A 20,640-nucleotide genomic window follows, 5' to 3' on the forward strand; every position below is an offset into this window, starting at 1 on the left:
AAACACACCAGCAAGTCCACCTCTGAATGGCTTAAGAAAAAATAAATTAAGACTTTGGAGTGGCCTAATCAAAGTCCTGACCTTAATCCGATTGAGATGCTGTGGCTTGACCTTAAAAAGGTGGTTCATGCTCAGAAACCCTCCAATGTGGTTGAATTAAATCAATTTTGCAAAGATTAGTGGGCCAAAATTCCTCCAGATCGTTGTAAAAACTCATTGCCAGTTATTGCAAACTCTTGGCTGCAGTTGTTACTGCTAAGGGTGGCCCAACCAGTTATTAGGTTTAGGGAGCAATCAGTTTTTCAAACAGGGCCCTGTAGGTTTGGATTTCTTTTTCCCTTAATAATAAAGACCTTCATTTAAAAACTGCTTTTTGTGTTATCTTTGTCTAATATTTAAATTTGTTTTGTGAACTGAAACATTTAAGTGTGACAAACATGCAAAAGAATAAGAAATCAGGAAGGGAGCAAACACTTTTTCACACCACTGATCTACAAAAATGTTTTTTTTTCAGGAGCCAAGGTTTTTGAAAGGATTTAAAGGTTGTTGTCCGGACTTTCTGTATAATTTGTGTGTGTATCTAGACTGTAGAATGATGACAGTTTGTCATATAATCCCAGTCAGCATTCTGCATGGTGTCCTAGATAGCACACCTAGTCATGTGATGTGAGCAGCTCTCTCCTGATTCTGGAGGATCTGCTCACTCCCCGACTAAAGTTTTCCTGTCTGGCAGAGACTAGTTGGTGATGTCACAACAGACACCATCCCCAGTCTCTGCCAGACCCTCCCCTCCTCATGCTCCATCCTCCTGTGCAGCAGGGGAATGACTCAGCTAATTGGAGAAACCTGTCCAATCAGCTGTTACCAGAGACAGACTGCCTGAATTGAATGGTGGAGAAAGAGTAACCACTGTCCAGTCTCAAGAAAGTCTGAAGTGCCTGCCAGGACCTTTGGGTCACATCACAGTCTCATGTGACTAGTTGCTGAACACCCAGTGCTCTCCTGAAAATCCAGGAAGCAAAAGGCTTCTTCATAGGTGAGTATAATGTGCTGTCTGTCTATTATCTATCTATTTATCCATCCTATTATCTATCTGTCATCTATTTATCTATCCTACTATCTATCTTCATCTCTATCTATCTATTACCTATCCATTAATTATGTATCTATCTATTACTGTATCTATATATCTATTGTCTATCATCTATCTATCCTATTAGCTGTCATCTATTATCTATCTATTATCTATGCATATATCTATCCTATTATCTATCATCTATCTATTTACCTATCTATGATCTATCTATTTATCCATCTATGATCTTTCTATTTCTCCATCCATCCATTTATGATCTATCTAGTGTAGAGTTGCCTAGTCACGCTCAGCGCAGCCTGACCCTGAAGTGACTGCTGGCAAAATCTGTGGAGCGTCAGAACGAGGCTCCATAGACTTTTTGTCGGATTCGCTGGACTACTTCAGATTTGGTGGACTATGTCAGACCTGCATGGGTTTTTTTTATTTTTTTTAAATAAAGTGGTAAACGAGGGAAAGTGTGGGTAAGTGTTTATTTCAATATTTTTGTGGGGGTTTTTCCTTTTTATTTCTGTGCTAGTAATGGGGGTGTCTAATAGACGCTTCTCCATTACTAGCTCCAGGGTTTGATGCTAGCTGACAATACACAGCTGACATCAACCCCACAAATATTACCCAATTGCTTGAGCACCAGGGCAATCGAGAAGAGCCGGGTAAAGTGCGAAAATTGGATCATCTCTTGTGATGCGCGACTTCTGGGGCTGCTGCGGGCTGGTATTTTTAAGCTGGGAAGGGCCCAATAACCAGAGACCTTTCCAGCCTGATAATATCAGCTCACAGCTGTCTGCTTTACCTTGGCTGGTTATCAAAAATAGGGGGGCCCTACGCCATTTTTTCTATTTATTTATTTGATTAATACAAAACTGGATAATTAGCTCCACATGCCAATTTTATAATATCTTTTTATGTTTCCCTGCCTTTGTATCTGCAGCACTTCATGGCACAGTGAGGTGGCCACTCCGTGTGCCCATGCAGCGCTGCACCATGCATAATAGCTTGGATCCGTACAGTTTATCTTTGCGCACACCCCCTCTCATGATTACTCACCGCTCTGACATGAACTTCCACCCCAGTGATGTTCAAGGCAGGACGCGTCGCCGCAGCAACAGAGAGGATTCCCTCTCATCAGCTGTGTACAGCGTGCGTGCCCAGCCGTGTCATCACTGGGGGCGGGGCTTCTATGACGCAAGCGACTCTGGTTGACCAGCTCTCATATAAAGGATGTCCCCTCACTTCACGACAGCCACACCTCCTGACGAAGCCACTCCCAGGGCGAAACGCGCGTCGAGGCTGTTCCACATCCCCCCCAGATCTCCAGGACACGCTGCTTTATCATTTTTCATATGGCACAAGGCAATTGATCTCTCATAGAGCCGTTGCTCTAGACTAGACAATAATACCATCTTAGTAGCGCTATCGATCCATTAATGTTTATGTATTACTGTTGTACATTCTAATGTTACTTGTCTAATACTGTCTGTTTGGTGCTATTGCTCATGTGCTGCTGCTAAATGATCTGATGCATGCTGTCATATGTCCACATATCAATACTATTATCTTGCATACTATGCTTTATACTTTATTGCTATTATTAGTGTGGACATAGACTGGCATGATCCTTATCTATCCTTATTCCATTACTTATCTTTATTCCATTATCCTTTAAATAGCAGCCAGTTTGTGTACCTGGTTTACTTTCCATGCTGAGTTAGGGATGTTAGTCTCCTGGCAGGATTTGATTCTTTTAAACCTGCCCCTATAGTTGACCTACTATCTCTTTTTCTTCCCTTCTCTTATATTGTGAATTGTGATGTAATTTTTACATTTTCTAATAAAATTGATACTTTTTGAATAAAATCCCTTTTTTGTCCTTTTGGGGTCTACTAACACGTGGATTGAGACATAGACTACAATGGGGATTATTCCCTCCCATACAATATCTCCTGTCCCCAAAAAAGGCTTTTCATCAGTTTTTCTAGTTTTCTAGGGATCATTTACCATATATATATATATATATATATATATATATATATATATATATATATATCTTATGGCCAGCTTGTAGGTTTTCAATTTATAATATCTTGTTTGGTTTTGAAGTTATATAGCTGCCAGATATCTATTATCTATCTATCTATCTATCTATCTATCTATCTATCTATCTATCTATCTATCTATCCATCTATCTATCTCTCTATGTATCATTATCTTTGCACATTTTTAAAGGGAACCTATCACCAGAAAAGATATTAACCTGCAGATATGGGGTTAATCAGCAGGTTAACAGTATTATTATGCTGCCCTGCCCGGCGCCTGCATGCAGCTGAACGCTGTGAGGAGAAAATTAACTTTATTCCTCTCTCAGCATTCTGGTTTCAGTCACACGGGCGGAACTGGTTCAGTCACTACTCTGAGAATACAGAACGACGGCTGTAACTCCGTCCCCAGTCCTGACGGACAGCCGGGCGAAATGAAAAGCGAGTGTCAGTCAACACGGGTCACGGATACAGCCGCTGTTCTGTATACACAGAGTGGTGACTGAACCAGTGCTGGTGCCGCCCCTGTGGCTGAAACTAGAACACTGCCGGGGGGGAATAAAGTTCATTTTCTCCCCGCCGCTTTCAGCTACGTGCAGGTGCTGGGCAGGTTAATAACTGTTAACCTGCAGATTAACCCCATATCTGCAAGAGTTAATAGTGTTTTTTCTGGTGACAGGTTCCCTTTAACACATAAAAATCTGTAATTTCTTGAATGCATTTTATTCCTGTATATGTCACACGGACGGCACACACGTACACACAGATGGTAAAAATGGACTGGGCCACCCTTTAAGGCGTACATGTGAAGGAGGCCTAAGATGTATTGTGAGGTTCTGCAGCAGCTGAGGTGTATTATGAGGTTCTGCGCAGCTGAGGTGTGTACTCAGTCCTGTCTAGGGCCGTTACCGTCAGGAGTTTTAAACTCTCGGCATTATTGCTAGGCGTCCCCTTCCAAAACTAATTTCTGGAGAAATACTGTTGTAAAGGACATATTAATATTCATGCTATCCAAGTGCAAAGACATATTGATACTCATGCTAGAGCAACTCCATTTTGTCTGCTTGCTTTAAAATCATGTTATTATCACTCCTTGCATAACATACTTCTTTCTTTCTCTTCCCATGGATCTTTCCCACAAACTTTTTCTCACCAGAACATTTTGTATTTTGTCAGACAATCCGCTCCTGTTATCTAACTAGTTTAGGCCAGGATTGATCTTGTAAAATTTCCATAGTGCTTCGAACTAACAATGATAATATGACCATATATGTGTTTCTGTAATAATTGTACTAACATTGGTTAGCCTATAGTACTGTAGTATTGCTGCAGAGTTGATTGGCTATTAAAATACTCAAAACAATATAAAATGCTAAGCAAAATAAACGGGATCAGAGATTCTTTGAATCCTCCCATAGAGAGCACGCATTGCCTCCGTTTGGTTTTCTGTGGATTGCGCAATCAACATAATAATTTGACACTCACTTGGTCAACCGTGAAGGGTTATTGCCCTCCCTTAACAGCTGGTGCCGTGACTCGGATCCCTAACCAGGGACGCCCCTCCACCTCTGGACGTCCACAAAGAGAGACTTGCCTTCAGCCTCCCCCACTGGAATTGGGACTGATCATCCCCCACAAAAAGCCACGGTAAGTGCACAAGTTCTTTACTAGTGACACTGACCATTTGGCGTGGTTTCCACGTGATGTGTGGTTGTTTGCAGTATCTCCGGACGTCTTGATTGGATATAGTCAAAGGTGAGACTATAAGGGGTGTAGTCCCATTAGTGGTCTGATATTATTTACTTTTAAAACAGTATCACCTCGGATTGACAAGTGAATATTGTGTGAATCTTTCTCAACTTCTGACAAAAATCCTTAGGAGACTGAACACTGTTAAGTTCAGTCTCGGCAGGTGATCGAAGATTGGGTAGGACACGCACCCAGATATAACCATATCTAGTGTCCGGAGAGCTGCAGGCAAGAGCTCTCCTCCTTTCACCTAAACTGTTTCAGGGTAAACCCGTTCGGGGCGGGTGATCGAAGATTGGGTAGGACACACACACAGATATACATATATCTAGTGTGCGGATGAGAGTTCTCCTCCTTTCATCTGGCCGTTCGAGACTCCCCGACGGGAAAGGGTGAAATAAAGTCAGTGAAACAGCAGCTGAGGTCCGGACTCATGCTGTGCACAAATTAAGGATCTTTTTGTCAGTTGTAGTGATTAATCAATGTTTCCGTGGAGTAGAAAGAATTTGTCTCCCCTGGAGGAGGTGAGAGAGAGAGAAAGAGAGACAGGAGGGAAGAGAGAGAGACAGGAGGGAGAGGATGTGATGAATATCATGATCAGTGGAGAGGGGAACAGATCATTTAAGAATGCACTGAAAGTGTTTAAGGTGTTAAACTTTCCCGTGCAGGGCAGACTTAACCCTGCATTGTGGGATGAAGGAATTCGCCACAATAGAGGAAAATTAGTTGATTGTGGACTGTTGGAAGATGCTGAAAACTTTAGGAAAGTGACACATGAGATTTGTGATGAAGGATATGTTGAAATAGAGGAGGAGATGAAGCCTGGTTATTTCATTTACTTTTATGTCAAGAAATGCAAATTATCTAACACTGTGACAAAAACTGGTTGTTTTGTGCTACAAAATGAAGCAGATGGGGAAAAAGTACAGGAGGAAGTAGGTCCCCCTTCCCAAATTATGTGTCCACAACCCGAATCTAAAGCCCCTAAAGAAGCATCCCCTACCCCCACAAATGTAGCAGTACCCCAGCCTCTGAATCCGGAAATTGAGCAATTTATACCTTATGAGATTAAATACCCTGCACTTCCAACTGAGAGCCAGCCACCATCATATAACCCAGATGGTTGGCTCTGTAATGTGTGTTGGGTCACTAATCCAGAATGGCGCAAGACATGCTATAATTGTGGAGCACGCAAACCCAGTGTTGTAGCACCAACCTGCCCATTACTTAACGCTGACGGCGGATATTATAAATCACTACCCCCACCTGCTCCTGCCATGGTCCATACTCCATTCAGAGAGACCCAGGGTCCACTGAACTCTTCCCTATTCACCCTCTCCCAAACTGGGGAAATAGAACATGGACACGAGTATCAGGAGGTGGCATTTGTTTTACTGAATGGTCCTTCGGAATTCTCCACTATACTGAGAATAGGCATGGGGAGTATACCACAACAGCAGATTGGGATCATTGTAAACGCAGCAAATGCAAAACTGCAGCATGGGTGGGGGCTAGCTGCAGAGATATGTCGTATTAGGGGACCTACAATACAAGCTGCATCTAATGATTACATCCGTGACCATGGTCCGTTAAGAGAAGGAGAGGTGATGGCTACAAGAGCCGGACAGCTATCATGTCAGTTTGTTATACATGTAGAGAAAACCAAAAGAGTAATGTCATTGTGTAAGATTACAGTACAAGATGTTAAATGCAGCAAGGAAGATAATGGAATGTTGAAATGTTGAAAAGTGAATGAATGTGAGAAAAGATTGCGCTCAGTTTGTTGACAGAAGGAAAAAGTATGTGGATATGTGGAGGAACTTAAATGGTTAACTGAAATATGCGCGTTGCCAGATAAGCGCCCAGTTACAGCTGCTAGCATAGCAAAACGGTCTTGGCTTGATACAGAGCAGAAAAAAAAAAGAGTGAATGGAGGAAGAAAATACCGACAATAAGGGAAAGACGCTATGTTATGTGTATTACAAAGATACTGCTCTCCGATAATGGCGGCGTAATGAATTGTTGGGAATGTTCTAATTGTGGCCAGCAGAATCCATTGTCAGCAGATTATTGTGTTGCATGTCACCCACCCCGTCCAGGGTCCAGAAGGGCCACCCCTCGCTACTACCCAAGCAGCCACTCCTAGTGCCCCATCCTCATCTGTTATACCTATGTCCGCCCAAAGTTCCAACCCTTCCTGCAGCGGCCATGTTGCTACACCCATTGCATCACCTCCGGCCTCTGACCAGATGTCCCTTTGGTGGTGGCCATCTTGGTGCACCCTTCCTGTAGTATGCTTCCTTCTGGTGGCGGCCATCTTGGCACACCCGGAATACAGGCAGCAATACACACTACACCCGGAATGTGTATGAGGCAGATCATCATGATCAGTGTGTGACAGAGCATTAGACGCCAATACATATGAGAGTGGGGTTGACTTCTGTCAAGCCCTTAAAATATGGGCTCAGGATAAGTTGGCTAATCAATCCACTACCCTCAACAGCACATATTTATGTCCACTTTGACATTAGGGCTAAAATATGGTGATGTAAACTAATTTTCTAGATGGTCATATATCCTTAAGTTTCTAATAGATGCACATACACGTTGTCTGGTTTACAGTAATTGATTTAGCAAACGTTTTTGTTTTTTTTATCAGCATTCCACTACACAAAGACTGTCAGTTTCTGTTTGCATTTACATATCAGGGCAGGCAAATGACTTGGACGGTGCGGTGATGCCGCAGAGTTCGCAGAATAGCCCTAATCAGTTTGCAAAGAACATGTCTAGCTGTCTGCTGCCGTGGCAGCTGGACAACCCTGAGGTAGTACTTTTACAATACGTGGATGATCTTCTTTTGTGTGCCCCCACGGAGCAAATGTCCATCAGGGCCAGTGTTAGCCTCCTCAAGCATCTAGCAAAACTGAATTGTCGAGTCTCAGCCTCGAAGCTTCAGTTTTGCCTTGGTCAAGTGGTCTTCTTAGGCCACTGCCTTACTCAGGGTGCCAGACATCTCACAGAAGAAAGGAAGACGGCCATCTACCTGCTACCATTCCCAAAAGATCCCATAGAGCTGCAACAGTTCCTCGGACTATGTAAATATTGCAGACAATGGATCCCAGACGCCTCACGTCTGATGCAGCCCCGATATGACGCATTAAAAGAAGACACTCTGGCTGATGTAAACAACAAGGACCACCAAGAACTGTTGCACCAAGCCTTTGAGCAACTAAAGTCAAGGATAATGACAGCCCCTGCCCTTGGAAATCCGGACTATGCTCAACCTTTCCATTTGTATGTCTCTGAGATGGGAGGGCATGCAGCCGGAGTACTCACGCAGAGACACTGTACAAAGCAGCGCCCAGTCGGTTATTACTCAGCGCATCTGGACCCGATTGCCAGGGCCTCCCCCAGCTGTCTACGAGCGGTTCACGCCACACAGCAACCTAAACATCTGTCTACACAGAGACACCTGCGGCTGCAGTGTTCATTGATTTTGCCATAAAATGTGAAATTACACCGGTGCACCACCATCAACCCAGCCACCCTGCTACCAGCACGTGAAGGAGTGGGGAAAGAGGCTCCACCGCATGATTGTTCGGAACAAATTACTGCGGAGTCAACTCCACTTGTTCTAGTGGGGGAAGTACCCTTGGATGACCCAGAACTTACATTATATACGGATGGATCCAGATATGCTGACACCTCTGGCAGGTTTCATACTGGATATGCTGTCACAACTGAAGATACATTGGTAGAGGCTGCAGTCTTACCTCCCAGTATGTCAGCACAGGAAGCAGAGCTCAAAGCTCTGACTGCAGGTTCTCCTGTGAAAAATGCAGAAAGCGTCACACAATTGATGGAAGCGGTGCAACTACCAAGACAGTTGGCTGTTGTAAAGGTAAAAGCTCATACCCGACCAGACGCCCCTGAAGCAAGAGGTAATGCACTTGCTGATCTCCATGCTAAGCGAGCAGCTCTTCTTCCAACATCCATGTCCATGGCTGTTACGTGGCAACAGGCCAAACAGCTAAATTCCGTGCCAACCCATGATCAACCTGCAGAAGAGCATCAACCGGTCCCTCCAATCACAAAGCTACGCTCCACACAGCAAAAAGTCTCTAAAGAAGAATGCCAGTCGTGGAAGGAGGCGGGTGCTAAGTTGATAGATGGGCTATGGGAGAAGGAACAACTGTATTGTTTGCCTCGACTTCTATATCCAGTCATTGCGGCCTGGGCACATGGACTGGTACATCGAGGGAAGAATCAAGCTTTGCTACTGGTACAAAAACTCTATTGGGCTCCAGGACTTTCCACCGTGTTGAGTGCACAGAACAAAGGTTGCACAATATGCCAAACCTGCAACCCAGGTAGATTACAGAATGTACCGACAAAACACCTTGCCAAACCAGAGTATCCTTTCCAACGATTGCAAGTTGATCACATCACTCTCCCTAAAGAAGGACAATATGAATACTGCTTAGTGGTAGTGGATATGTTTTCCAGTTAGCCAGAAGCGTTCGCCGTTCCAAACATGACTGCCAAGACCCCCGCCAAGAAGCTGGTCTCTGAAGTTGTTTGCCGGTATGGAGTCCCAGAACTTATCGAAAGTGATCAAGGACCAGCCTTTTCCTCATGCGTGTATCAAGAAATACAATGATCAGATCAACAGTGTCGTTACATACTCTTTACCATCCACAGTCAAGTGGCAAGGTGGAGAGATTGAATGGCACACTGAAAAAGCAGTTGACCAAAATGATGCAGGAGACTACGGCCCAGTGGCCTGAGCTCCTTCCCATTGCACTATATCACATACGCACCACCCCCATAGGGAAACACAAACTGTCACACTATGAGATACTATTTTGGTCACAACCAGCCATAGCTAGATTTACCCCACAACAATTATCAGAAGAAACAGATCATGTTGTGTAATATGTGATTCAGCTTGCCAAAGCACTAACTAACACCCATGCATTAGTATAATCTTCTATTCCAGATCCAGCTGATGCAGAAGGTTGTCATACCCTCAAGCCTGGAGATTATGCGTATGTGAAGAAGCATGTTCGGAAACACGGACTAGAACCATTGTATGACGGACCATGCCAAGTGCTCCTGGCAACCCCAACAGCTGAGATGTTTTATGATAACATGTATGGTAGGACTAGTCAATACCTGGAATAGCCTACAAGAGAGTACTGACCCTTTTAATAACAAGTACATTAACACCGTTTTTATCGATTTGGTACATAAATTAGTATTACAGCACTCTGTTTTATGGAACCTACCATCAGCCCCATATTGGGTCTGTGGGAATAATGCATATAAATGGCTTCCAGTTGGAGTAGGGGGGACTTGTACGTTGGCCCGGCTAACTCCAGCCACTTATCTTATTCCCCATAGTAAAGTAGATATGAGAGCCATCCCTCTTCATACCATTTATAAACATGCCAAATACAACACCCCACGCCCATCAGGAAGACCTCATTTAGTATAAATGAGTATACCCAATAAGATAGCCAGTACTGTCTTCCTCTACCCTATGGTAACACAAATGTGGGATAAATTAGTGGAGGTCACTGATTACTTAGATGACCAGATTTGGAATATTTTGGAAGTAATTAATACTACTGTTGCGGTGCAGAATCAGCTTACCATAGTGGCCAATCAAAATACTTTAGTGCTGGACTATTTGACAGCGGCTCAAGGAGGGATGTGTCAGGTTATAGGCCCAGCCTGTTGTCACTATATTGACCCCGACTCTACCATACGGTTAAAGACTAAAATAGAAGACATTAGGAAACTCAGGGAATAATATAACAAACATAATTAATTGACCAAAGACAGTTGGTGGTCTGATACGTTCTCCTTTTTAAATCCTGCTAATTGGTTTAAAGGGATTGGTGGATGGATTGCTGGAATATTGCAAGGAATGTTGCATATTGTTGCTTGCATCTTGGTAATATATGTTTTTCTAAAACTAGTCTTTTATTGTATCCCATTTTGCATGAGGAAAGCCTGCCAGTCATCAGAGAGCAAGGAGGACGCTGTTAACAAACATCCAGTGCTACTATACACGGACCTCCCAGATGTAACCAGCATTGAGGACCTGGACGACAAGGGAATGATGACCTTTACCCGCATGCCCCAACCAACCTCACGTCTGAAGATCAGAGCTTTATGATTATATCAACAAACAAGGGGGGGTGGACATGCCACGACAGCCTCAATTGGTAACAAGGGCACTAATTGGGTGAAGACCAATGTCCCTCAGGCTCAAAACATGACCCTGGGAAAGCACCTCTATTGTTGATAATAACATAATTTTTAGGGGGGGAATGTAAACGACATATTAATATTTATGCTATCCAAGTGTAAAGGACATATTAATACTCATGCTAGAGCAACTCCATTTTGTCTGCTTGCTTTAAAATCATGTTATTATCACTCCTTGCAAAACATACTTCTTTCTTTCTCTTCCCATGGATCTTTCCCACAAACTTTTTCTCACAAGGACATTTTGTATTTTGTCAGACACTCCGCTCCTGTTATCTAACTAGTTTAGGCCAGGATTGACCTTGTAAAATTTCCATAGTACTGCGAACTAACAATGATAATATGACCATATATGTGTTTCCGTAATAATTGTACTAACATTGGTTAGCCTATAGTACTGTAGTATGGCTGCAGAGTTGATTGGCTATTAAAATACAATATAAAATGCTAAGCAAAATAAACGGGATCAGAGATTCTTTGAATCCTCCCATACAGAGCACGCATTGCCTCCGTTTGGTTTTCTGTGGATTGCGCAATCAACATAATAATTTGACACTCACTTGGTCAACCGTGAAGGGTTATTGCCCTCCCTTAACACTGTCTCTCAGTCACTTTTCCTCTTTACTGCTCCAAATCGCCCTAGCTCTTTCCTTCGGTCTCCTATCACTTTTGGGACACCCCAGAATGCTCACATTGGACCTTAGGGCCTTTCTCTATATACTCCGGGCCTTGTCTGACTCTGACAGGAAATAGTCACTCTACCTTCATCCTGACCTCTTCCACTCTGGGCTAATCCCAACTATTAACTCTTGTGTTCCCTACTGTCAAACAACACACATTATCAACTCCATTAACGCATAGCACAAATTACATTATACATTCACAACACTATACTTGTTTCTTCAAGAGGGAACGTGGACAGCATGTCCATCTTCTTACAGTATCACAGACCAAGGGATATTTTTAAGAACAAGCATCATGAGCGGCAGCACCCTCTTTTTTAGCAAGTACCTTTCAGTTCTGCCAGGGCAGTGGTAGGCACTAGTGTTGAGCGAGCATGCTCGACCCTGCTCGGTACTCGCCCGAGCATCACGCTACTCGGGATGTTCGGCGAGCACCGAGCATTTCCGGGTTACTTGGGCGGGAGCTCGGGTCTCCGCCCTGCATGTTTGGCGCTCTTTACAGAGCCAATGAACATGCAGGGATTGCCAGCCAGTCACTGTAATGCCGCAGCCATGTTGTTTGTGGGCATTACAGTGATTGGCTGGCCGCATAGCATCACCTCGAGTATTTAAAACCGGGCGCCGCCATCTTGGACACAGTCGCTCCGGATTAGACAGTGTAGGGACAGCACGGCTGAGCTAGGGAGAGATTTTTGCTGCGAAACAGTTAGTGTAGGGTCTGTAAAGGCTGCCAGATCAAACAAAAAGTCCTTCTCAGGACTAATATCCATCCCAGATATCAGGCAGGCAGGCAGACTGTATAGGAGATGCAGTGGTTATACCAGCAAACGCTGCATTACAGTCCTGTGTGCTCCTGTTTCTGAAATTGCTGGACTTAGCTCCAGGTCTCGGGGGCCAGTAAAAATCCTTTCTTTTCATCTAAATCCTCTTTTTTTTCCTCCTTCACACTGTACAAATACCCGTCTTATTAACCTATTGGTGTCCCCCCCTCCCGCCCCAAAAAAAGCGTGTCTCTGATTTTTCAGACACAAATATATCTGTTGAAAAGAGTCTGGTATAGGCCACAGAAACAGAAGTGTGGTTTTGCAGTTCCACGGATCAAATCTCTGTATTATCCAGTTTTGGGCCTTTTGTATGTTTGAGTGTTTCTCTCACTGTTCAGCCGCAAATCTATATTTTTAAAAAAGTCTAGTATATAATAGTCTGCTGTAGGCCCGACAAATCCAAGTGTCGTTTTGCAGTTCCACGGGTCAAATCTCTGTAGTATCCAGTTTTGGGCCTTTTGTATCTAAAAAAAAACAGTTTGAGTGTGTCACTCACTGTTCAGCCGCAAATCTATATTTTTAAAAAAGTCTGGTATACACCAGTAAATTAAAACTGTGTTTTTGCTGTTCCACGGTAAAAAATCTCTGTAACGGGTCAGGGAGGCGGAACCTCTGAGCAACTTATACAAGGGGGCGGTCCTTGTAAGGAAGCGGGTGGCGACCAGGGAAGACAGGCAGGCAGTCACAGCAGGTGACCGGGACAGTCTCTGGGTAAACGGGCAGGAGGTCACGGCAAGTGACCGGGACAGTCTCTGGGTAAACGGGCAGGAGGTCACAGCAAGTGACCGGGACAGTCTCTGGGTAAACGGGCAGGAGGTCACAGCAAGTGACCGGGACAGTCTCTGGGTAAACGGGCAGGTACGACCTGTGACGGCTGAGCCTCCAGGTAGGCTAGCAGGCAGATGGCAGATGAGTGCTCCCAGGTGAGCAGGCGAGAGTCTCTGGATAAGCAGGTGGTCACAGCATGTGACGGCGGAGCCTCCAGGTAGGCTAACAGGCAGGTAGCAGATGAGCGCTCCCAGGTGAGCGGGCAAGAGTCTCTGGACTGGCAGGTGGTCACAGCACGTGACGGCGGAGCCTCCAGGTAGGCTAACAGGCAGGTAGCAGATGAGCACTCCCAGGCGAGCGGGCAAGAGTCTCTGGACTGGCAGGTGGTCACAGCACGTGACGGCGGAGCCTCCAGGTAGGCTAACAGGCAGGTAGCAGGTGAGCGCTCCCAGGTGAGCGGGCAAGCTGGTCCATAGACAGACTGACAGGTGTCGGAAGGCAGACCGTCGGACCTCAGGCTAGCAAGCAGGAAAGCGGATGACAGGCAGGAATCAGGCAGCAAGCTGGCAGGAGACTGGCAGGTAACTGGCAGGTAACAGGCAGGTAACAGGCAGGTAGCAGGCAACGGGACCTGAGGGCTGAAGCAGAGTAGTGAACAGTGCAACAACATTGCTCGGGCACCTCCATTTTGGAGGAGGTGCCTTATATATGGAGGGATCCTCCAGCCATTGGCCGGGGACTCCTTAGGGCGACGCGCGCGGCCCCTTTAAGAGAGGGGGAGTGCGCGCGTGCGCGCCCTAAGCACAGTGGCCGGGGGAGAGCGGGCGCTGCAAGCAGAGCGGGAGGAATCCGCCGGGCACGGAGCAGAGAGGTGAGGGGAACAGCGTCCCTGCCTAGCAGGAGGCAGGGACGCCGACGCTACAGTACCCCCCCCCTTTAGGCCCCCCCTTTTTTAGGCCAGACAGAAATTTAGCAAGGATGAGAGGGGCATGGATGTTCTCCCGGGGCTCCCATGTTCTCTCCTCAGGACCAAACCCCTTCCAATCCACTAGAAAAAAGGTCTTTCCTCTTACCCTTTTGGTGGCCAGAATGTTCTCTACCTCAAACTCGTCTTCAGCAGAAACCGGAGCAGGAGGCGTACCTGTAGACTTGGAAAAGGAGTTAAGTACCACGGGTTTGAGAAGAGATACATGGAAGGAGTTAGGGATCCGTAAGTTGGCCGGGAGTTTCAGTTTATAGGCCACCGGGTTGATCTGTTTGATAACCTCCAGTGGGCCGATGAACCGAGGCCCTAACTTATAGGAAGGAATCTTGAGCCGGACATATTTGGATGAGAGCCAGACTTTATCTCCGGGACGAAATTGTGGGGAATCCAGGCGTTTTTTGTCGGCGTGTCTCTTCATCCCCTCGGACGACTGAAGGAGTGCGGATCGGGTACTCTCCCAAATGGAGGAAAATTTGCTAACGAGAGATTCCGCGGCCGGGTTGTCCACAGAGGTGGAGACAGGAAAAGGGATCCGAGGATGCTAACCGAAGACTACAAAAAACGAGGATTTAGAAGAAGATTCGCTCTCGTGATTGTTGTAAGAGAACTCGGCCCATGGTAGGAGATCCACCCAGTCTGAATGGTGGGCATTAACGAGGTGCCGGAGGTAACTGGTCAAATTCTGATTGATCCGCTCCACTTGACCATTGGACTGTGGGTGGTAAGTGGAGGAGAAGTCCAGGGTGACGTCGAGCAGTTTACATGTGGCTCTCCAGAAGCGTGAGGTGAACTGAACCCCACGATCCGACACGATGTGGAGAGGCAGACCATGGAGACGGAAGATGTGGCGGATAAAGTCTTTAGCTAGCTCGGGAGCAGACGGGAGGCCTGGCAGGGGAATAAAATGAGCCATTTTGGAAAAGCGGTCAGCGACCACCCAAATGACCGTACAACCGGCAGAGACGGGGAGATCTGTTATGAAGTCCATAGCTATATGTTGCCACAGGGCAGCAGGCACAGGCAGAGGAAGGAGGCGGCCGGCAGGCAGGTGTCTCGGAACTTTGTTGCGGGCGCAGGACACACAGGCAGAAACAAAGTCAATTACATCCTTGTGCAGGGTAGGCCACCAGTAGTGCCAGGTAATAAGCTGGACGGTCTTTTTCTGACCGGCGTGCCCAGCTAGCTTAGACGAGTGACCCCAGTGTAGAATCTATTCCCGATCGGACTCCGTTACGAACGTCTTACCGGGAGGGAGACGATTTAGGCCCACGGGGGCTACCTGCATTACTCTGGCGGGATCGATGATGTGTTTAGGCTCCTCCTCAAGATCAGACACCAGAAAGGATCGGGACAGGGCGTCAGCTTTGATGTTTTTGTCAGCCGGACGAAAATGAAGAATGAAATCAAAGCGGGCAAAAAACAAAGACCACCAGGCTTGGCGCGGGTTAAGTCTCTGGGCGCTCTGGAGATATGCCAAGTTCTTGTGGTCAGTGTAAATTATTACCGGGTGGAGAGCCCCCTCGAGCAGGTAACGCCACTCCTCCAGTGCCATCTTAATGGCCAACAATTCTCGGTCTCCTATAGAATAATTGCGCTCAGAAGAGGAGAAAAGTTTGGAGAAAAAGCCGCAGGTTACCTTTCTTCCGGAAGAAGATTTTTGGGTAAGTACCGCCCCAGCTCCGGAGGAGGAGGCGTCAACTTCTAGGAAGAATTGTTTGTTGCCGTCCGGACGATGCAGCACCGAGGCGGAGAGGAAGGCCTGTTTTAAGGAAAGAAATGCCTCCTCTGCTTCGGGCGGCCATTCTCTGGGGTTCGTACCTTTACGGGTGAGAGCAGAGATAGGGGCGGTCCGGGAAGAGAAGTGCGGTATGAACAGGCGGTAATAGTTGGCGAAGCCCAGGAACCGCTGAATAGCCTTCAACCCCTCTGGTCGGGGCCACTTCTGGATGGCAGACAGTTTCTCAGGATCCATTTGTAGACCTGTCTGAGAGATTATGTAGCCCAGAAATGGAAGAGAGGTCTGCTCAATGATGCACTTCTCATATTTAGCGTAGAGGTGGTTCTGCCTGAGCCTGAGCAGGACCTGACGAACGTCCCTCCGGTGAGTAGGAAGATCCGGAGAGAAGACCAAGATATCGTCCAGGTACACCACCACGCAGGAGTAGAGAAGATCACGGAAGATGTCATTGACCAACTCTTGAAAGACGGCAGGAGCGTTACAGAGACCGAAGGGCATCACAAGGTACTCATAGTGGCCGTCCCGGGTATTGAATGCCGTCTTCCACTCATCCCCCTGACGGATACGGACCAGGTTATACGCCCCACGGAGATCCAGTTTGGTGAAGATTCTAGCCCCCCTCAGACGGTCAAATAATTCAGGAATAAGCGGAAGGGGGTATTTATTCTTCACAGTAATCTGGTTTAGGCCTCTATAGTCTATACATGGACGGAGTGAGCCGCCCTTCTTTTTGACAAAGAAGAAGCCTGCTCCCGCCGGGGAGGTAGATTTCCGGATAAATCCCCGGGCCAGGTTCTCCTCAATATATTCAGACATGGACCGGGTTTCAGCAGCGGACAAAGGGTAGATTCGCCCACGGGGAGGAGTAGAGCCGGGCATCAGGTCGATTGGGCAGTCATATGGTCTATGAGGAGGTATAGTCTCTGCCTCTTTTTTATTGAAGACATCCACATAAGACCAATAGGGAACCGGAAGACCGGGCAGATTGGCTGGGGTAGGAGAAGGATGGGCAGGACGAACGGGAACTAGACAAGTCTTATGGCAGTCCTGTCCCCAGCGAAGGACCTCTCCGGTCTGCCAGTCAAGCACGGGTGCATGTCTCTGGAGCCAAGGCAGGCCAAGCAATAGTGCGTGAGAGAGTCCAGGCAGAACATGAAAGGAGATGCTCTCAGAATGCAGCATTCCCACCTGTAGAGTCAGAGATTCGGTGATGAGTTGGATGGGATGTGGTAAGAGACCCCCATCCACGGCGGCGACAGATAAAGGTACGGCCAGAGGTTTGGTGGGAATGTGGTATTTTTCTACCAGGGATTGAGAGATGAGATTTCCAGCAGCTCCAGAGTCAAGTTGAGCCAGTTCAAAATAGCGGTTCTCTCCGCAGAAGATAGAAACAGACAGCATCAGGGATGGAGGGGGTTTACTTTTGTCTAGGGCGACCTCTCTGAGCGATCCTAGACACAGGCGTTTCCCGACCTCTCAGGGCAGGAACGGATCCGGTGCTCCTTACTGCCACAGTAGAAACAGCTCCCCTCGGCACGACGTAAGTCTTGACGGGTCTTGACCATCTTGGTCTTGTCGACCTGTATAGGCTCAGGTGAGTGTGCCTGGGGAGTAACAGAGGGAGTGACGGGTCTCTGGAAGGTAGGGACTAGACGTGGAATCCTCCTCTCACGGGTGACCTCCCTAGCGCGCTCCTGGAACCGGATGTCAATCCGGGTGGCAAGTGTAATCAAGTCGTCGAGAGTGGTAGGAATGTCCCGACCGGCGAGTTCATCTTTAATACGGCCGGACAGACCCTCCCAGAAGACGGACACCAGGGCGTCGTTATCCCAGGCCAGCTCCGAAGCAAGGGTACGGAACCGTATGGCATATTGGCCCACGGTGAGACTCCCTTGACGGAGGCGTAGCAGAGATGAGGCGGATGAGGTCTTCCGTCCGGGTTCGTCGAAGACCTTCCGGAAAGCCGTGAGAAAGGCTGGCAGGTCGGACACCAGAGGGTCTCCTCTCTCCCATAGAGGATTTAGCCAAGCCAGTGCCTCTCCCGTGAGATGAGACATGATGAAGGCTACTTTGGCCCGGTCGGAATTAAACTGGTGGGACTGGTGTTCAAAGTGCAGGGTGCACTGGTTAATGAAGCCCCGAGCTTGAGCGGAGTCGCCTCCGAAGCGAGGAGGTGCAGAAAGCCGGATTCCAGAGCAGGATACTATGGTATTGGTGGGCAGCGGAGCAGCCGGGCTGCGAGTCATGACACTAGCGGTGGTTGCTGGTGGGGCAGTCAAAGTGTCCAAGCGAGTATTGACATTCCGCAGGTGACCCAGGATGGACTCCTGTTGGGACCTCTGTTGGGACAGTTCATGACAAAGGTCCGAGAGCAAGGGAGCTTGGGTGCCACCGGGTTCCATGGCCCGAGCAAACTGTAACGGGTCAGGGAGGCGGAACCTCTGAGCAACTTATACAAGGGGGCGGTCCTTGTAAGGAAGCGGGTGGCGAGCAGGGAAGACAGGCAGGCAGTCACAGCAGGTGACCGGGACAGTCTCTGGGTAAACGGGCAGGAGGTCACGGCAAGTGACCGGGACAGTCTCTGGGTAAACGGGCAGGAGATCACGGCAAGTGACCGGGACAGTCTCTGGGTAAACGGGCAGGAGGTCACGGCAAGTGACCGGGACAGTCTCTGGGTAAACGGGCAGGAGGTCACAGCAAGTGACCGGGACAGTCTCTGGGTAAACGGGCAGGAGGTCACAGCAAGTGACCGGGACAGTCTCTGGGTAAACGGGCAGGTACGACCTGTGACGGCTGAGCCTCCAGGTAGGCTAGCAGGCAGATGGCAGATGAGTGCTCCCAGGTGAGCAGGCGAGAGTCTCTGGATAAGCAGGTGGTCACAGCATGTGACGGCGGAGCCTCCAGGTAGGCTAACAGGCAGGTAGCAGATGAGCGCTCCCAGGTGAGCGGGCAAGAGTCTCTGGACTGACAGGTGGTCACGGCACGTGACGGCGGAGCCTCTAGGTAGGCTAACAGGCAGGTAGCAGATGAGCGCTCCCAGGTGAGCGGGCAAGAGTCTCTGGACTGGCAGGTGGTCACAGCACGTGACGGCGGAGCCTCCAGGTAGGCTAACAGGCAGGTAGCAGATGAGCACTCCCAGGCGAGTGGGCAAGAGTCTCTGGACTGGCAGGTGGTCACAGCACGTGACGGCGGAGCCTCCAGGTAGGCTAACAGGCAGGTAGCAGGTGAGCGCTCCCAGGTGAGCGGGCAAGCTGGTCCATAGACAGACTGACAGGTGTCGGAAGGCAGACCGTCGGACCTCAGGCTAGCAAGCAGGAAAGCGGATGACAGGCAGGAATCAGGCAACAAGCTGGCAGGAGACTGGCAGGTAACTGGCAGGTAACTGGCAGGTAACAGGCAGGTAACAGGCAGGTAACAGGCAACGGGACCTGAGGGCTGAAGCAGAGTAGTGAACAGTGCAACAACATTGCTCGGGCACCTCCATTTTGGAGGAGGTGCCTTATATATGGAGGGATCCTCCGGCCGTTGGCCGGGGACTCCTTAGGGCGACGCGCGCGGCCCCTTTAAGAGAGGGGGAGCGCGCGCGCGCCCTAAGCACAGTGACCGGGGGAGAGCGGGCGCTGCAAGCAGAGCGGGAGGAAGCCGCCGGGCACGGAGCAGAGAGGTGAGGGGAACAGCGTCCCTGCCTAGCAGGAGGCAGGGACGCCGACGCTACAATCTCTATTATCCTGTTTTTCGATTTTTTTGCCTTAAAAAAAAACAGTAATGTCTCCTGACTGTTCAGACACAAAAATATATCTGTTGAAAATATTCTGTTGTAGGCCCGACAAATCTCAGTGTGGTTTTGCAGTTCCACGGGTCAAATCTCTGTATTATCCACTTTTGGGCCGTTTGTATCTAAAAAAAAAACAGTTTGAGTGTGTCGCTCACTGTTCAGCCGCAAATATATATATTTAAAATTTTATGGTATACCCCAGTAAATAATAACTGTGGTTTTGCCATTCCACGGTAAAAAATCTCTATTATTCAGGTTTTGGTATTTTTTCCGTAAAGAAAAACAGTAATGGTTTCTCCCTGATTGTTCTGATTGTTTAAAAGAGTCGGGTGTAGGCCAGAGAAATAGAACTGTGGTTTTCCTCTTCCACGGTTCTAATCTACTTTTTATTACCCTTTTTCCATTGATAGTGCGAGTGTTAGCTATTTTACTTCCTTTACAATGGGCAAGGTGCGTGGCAAGGGACGTGGAAGTGGACGTTCTCGTGATGGTGCGTGCAGAGGACGGGGCCGTGGCCAAGGTGAAAATGTGCCACAACCAACAGCCACATCTTCTCGCTCCCACTTCTTGACCGAATTACTAGGGAAGCACAGAACAACACCAGTATTGTGAACTGATCAGTGTGAACAGGTTATTAATTGGATAGCAGATAATACTTCCAGTTACCTGGGCAGCACCACCTCCGGCCTGTCTTCCACACAGTCGACTCTTAG

General features: G+C 47.7%; 1 long non-coding RNA gene across 1 annotated transcript; it reads left to right on the forward strand.

Annotated features, from left to right (window-relative positions):
- The first annotated feature begins 796 nt into the window (after positions 1-796).
- On the forward strand, positions 797-11,614 carry LOC141258366 (uncharacterized). Its single transcript, XR_012318305.1, has 3 exons — positions 797-1,036; positions 9,878-10,036; positions 10,896-11,614. It is a non-coding gene; the product is annotated as an uncharacterized lncRNA (long non-coding RNA).
- The last annotated feature ends 9,026 nt before the right edge of the window (positions 11,615-20,640 follow it).

This window comes from Phyllobates terribilis, unplaced genomic scaffold, assembly GCF_046119375.1.
Source record: "Phyllobates terribilis strain yellow unplaced genomic scaffold, ASM4611937v1 Scaffold_3__8_contigs__length_932513732, whole genome shotgun sequence".
In the NCBI taxonomy this organism is placed as follows: Eukaryota; Metazoa; Chordata; class Amphibia; order Anura; family Dendrobatidae; genus Phyllobates; species Phyllobates terribilis.